Source organism: Lathyrus oleraceus, chromosome 6, assembly GCF_024323335.1.
Source record: "Lathyrus oleraceus cultivar Zhongwan6 chromosome 6, CAAS_Psat_ZW6_1.0, whole genome shotgun sequence".
Lineage (NCBI taxonomy): Eukaryota > Viridiplantae > Streptophyta > Magnoliopsida > Fabales > Fabaceae > Lathyrus > Lathyrus oleraceus.
The window spans coordinates 114,567,177-114,571,120 of NC_066584.1; the positions used below are offsets into that span (position 1 = coordinate 114,567,177).

At 32.6% G+C, this 3,944-nt stretch overlaps 1 pseudogene; it reads left to right on the forward strand.

Moving 5' to 3' along the window:
* Window positions 1-2,280, forward strand: LOC127092890 (probable CoA ligase CCL10; annotated as a pseudogene).
* Window positions 2,281-3,944: the final 1,664 nt, after the last annotated feature.

The following is a 3,944-nucleotide window of genomic DNA, read 5'->3' on the forward strand; positions in this document are numbered from 1 at the left end:
TATATGGAAGTTCAACACTCTACCTAACAATAACAATGGAGAAAAATTGCTTCGACCTCAAAACGATGACGTATTACTCACCAAGACAACCCATCCATCTTCCCACCGATCCCAATCTCTCCCTAACCTCCTTCCTCTTCCAATCCACTTCCTCCGTCTCCGACACCATCTCCCTCACGGATGCTCTAACCGGCGACTTCCTAAGCTTTCGTCAACTTGAAACCCAAGTCACCACCCTCTCCCATTCCTTACTCCGCCTCGGCATCCAACGAGGCGACGTCGTTTTGCTATTCGCACCTAACTCTATACGCTTCCCTGTCTGCTTCTTAGCTGTAGTTTCCATAGGTGCTATTGCCACTACCTGTAGTCCTTTATACACCGTCTCCGAACTCTCCAACCAAATCCATGACTCCAATCCAAAAATTATCGTAACTGTATCAGAAGTTCTACACAAAATCGAACAATTACATTTGAATTTACCTTTAATACTGCTTGACGATGCTTCAACCAGAGTATCATCCTCCAAAATATCCAGTTCTTTGATTCAGAACTACGAGGATCTTACCAGAGAGTCAAACAAGAGCTGCGACGAGATTCATGCAAACGGCGTCGTTTCGCAATCCGACATGGTGGTGATCCTATACTCTTCAGGAACCACCGGAAGAAGTAAGGGAGTGATGTTGACTCATCGAAACTTCATAGCGACGACCTTGGCAGGAGCAGCGGATCAGGATTATTACGGCGAAGGGAAGAATGTGGCCTTATGTTTGGTGCCAATGCATCACATGATGGGATTGGCCGTGATAACGTACACGCATCTGCGGAGAGGGAATACGGTGGTGTCGATGGTTAGATTTAAACTAGAGAAGACTTTGGCGGTTGTGGAGAAGTTTAGCGTGACGCATTTGTCTATTGCCCCACCGGTGATGGTAGAGCTGGTTAAATAGCGTCAAGTTTTGAGCCGTTATTACTTGTCGTCCCTGAAAAGACTAGCCTGTGGTGCTGCTCCTTTGGGAAAAGATGTGATGCAAGAGTGTGCTAAAATTCTACCTTAAGCTACATCGTTCAGGTATAGCTAAGAATAATTTAAAATTTTAAAATATTTGTGTTTCTACAATCGAATAAGGACCCCGCCAAATGAAGGGATAATTTGAATATTTTATTGAATCATTGTGTCAGGGGTATGGCTTGACGGAAGCATGTGGACTTGTTTCCGTAGAAAATTTAAGGGAAGAATGGTTCCTTTGTGGTTTAGGTCCAAGTGGAGCACTGCTTCCAAGTGTAGAATCTCAAATTGTTAGTTTAGAAACATCGAAGACACTACCACCGAATCAAGTAGGAGAGATTTGGTTACGAGGACCTACTATGATGAAAGGTAACATCTTTAATACTTGTCTAGTTTATTAATATGATTCTGATTGGAATCTATATTGCATGTTTTTTTTAGGATATTTCAACAACCCAGAAGCAACAAAGCACACGATTAATGATGAGGGATGGATGATTACAGGAGATCTTGGATATTTTGATGAAAAAGGACAGTTATTTGTTGTAGACCGTATAAAAGAGCTTATTAAGTGTAATGGATATCAAGTATGATTTTCCTTTATAAGTTTAAGGATTTGAGTTGCTGATACAAATTTCTACCATACAATTTTTGCATGATATAAGAAAAATTAGTAATACTAAACAAGCACATTTTATACTCATTTTTTTTGTTAGGTGGCACCAACTGAACTCGAAGACTTGCCCGTTACTCATCCTGAAATTTCTGAAGCTGGAGTGATTCCGTAAGTTATATCTTTGTGCAGAATCTAAACTAATTACTTGTATGAACCATTTAAAATATTTTATTGACTCATGGTGACAATTTCAAATCAGATCTCGCGATGCCAATGTTGGCGAGGTTCCCGTGGCCTTTGTTGTTAGATCTCCTAATAGCTCGATAACTGAAGAAGACATTAAGAAATTTGTTGCGAAACAGGTAAGTTAAGTATATTTAGAAAATCATTTTAAAGAAAAATACTTTCTCAAGTGCAGAATTAGATTGTATATTATGTAGTATTCTTTTTAACAATAATTAATACTCGTGAATGTGGCAAATGCAAGAGTTTGAAGGTTGTTTGTTTTCTCAATTGCTTTATTTCCTTTGTCTAGGTTGCACCTTACAAAAGGTTGCGGCGAGTGACTTTTATAGAGAAAATGCCAAAGTCAGTCATAGGAAAGATTTTAAGAAAGGATCTAGTAAGTTTAGATCAACAAAAGACATCAAAACTATAGTATATTAATGCCTTAGAACGATATGATGTACCACATTTTAGGAGATGAACGAAATAAATATTCAGGTTCTTGTCTCTACAATGAAGATCTTGTATGTTTATAGGCATTTCATAATATATAACATGTCTAATTAAGATATCTTGTCGCAAAGGAGTGCTCTATTTTCTGGTTGAAAAATAAGAGTTTAACAAAGATGCACCTATATTCGATGAGAACCTGTATTTTTCAAGGCTATATTGTAACCTTATTTGAAAAGTAAATGCCAAATTCTCATATTTTTTTTATTGAATGTTAGTGTAAAATTTAATTTAAAATTGGAGTACACTCACTTCACATATTTTCCGTTTTTTCTAATTATAAGTTTATTAAATGAGAATAAATAAGAAAAGTTTATAAGTATAAATCTACCCGGATAACTAGCGAGATACATGTGACTCGTGAGTATGTACGGGTAAATTTATTTAATACGATATAAAATATATTTAGATATTATTCTGATAGTGACCCGTGAAATGGAAAGTTAGTGGTGTACATCATTATTGAACGATATTCAATTTGATACCATATAAAATATTTATAAGATACCCATGTCAATTTATAATCTGTTATTTAATTGTAAAATGAACAATGATCTTATAAACTTAATTGTATTAAATAATCATATAAAAAAAGAGATATGTGAGATGGAGAAAGAAAAAAAATCAATTTGATTAACATAAAGACAATTTTATAACGTGTCTCTCAAATAAAGACAATTGTTAATTAAAATAAAATAGATATTATCCTGCGTAGTGACCCGTAAAATAAAGAGTTAGTTGTATGCATTGTAATTAAGTGTTATCCAATTTGATCAAGTATAAAATGTATTTAAATACAAATGTCAATTTCAAATGAGTTACTTAATTATAAAAATGAAGAATAATCATGTAAATTATATATATATATATATATATATATATATATATATATATATATATATATATATATATATATATATATATATATATATATATATATATATATATATATGATAATTATAAAATAATTATGTTTTTATTTTAGATAAATTTTGTGTTTTAAAAATTTAACATTTTGTTATGTTCTTCTTCATTAAATTAAAAAGAGGTTCAAATTTTATTATTTATACTTAAAAAAATGAAATAGGAAAAAGAAAATGAAGAGAGAGAAAATTAAAATGAAAGTGAGAAAGTGTGAGAAAAAGAAATGTAGGGGAAATTTAAAATTTGAATTAAAAGAAGAAAAGGAAGAGTGGGAAAGTAAAAAGTAAAAAGTGGGACATGAATGAGGTGGCAAAAGGAGGTAGTTTCAATTTTTTTAGCATTTGTTAATTACAAATATGCCCTTTTGATAGTACAATTTTTTAAAAGAAAAATATATATTAGCAAGTTTGGTAGTGGTTTATTTTAATTGATACATAGTTGATGTGTAATAAATTTAATAACTATAATGCTAATTTAGTAATTATGATTAGGTCGGCTGGACTTTCGTTAGTCAGACTCTGTTTAGCCTTATTGCACCTCCTTTTTATAGAACACTTAGAAACTCATCTTGTTAGTTAATAAACATAATTTATTGAGATCAACAAAACTAAATCCACTATTTCAAAGGATTGATTGGAGTTTTATGATCATTTCAACTTCAAA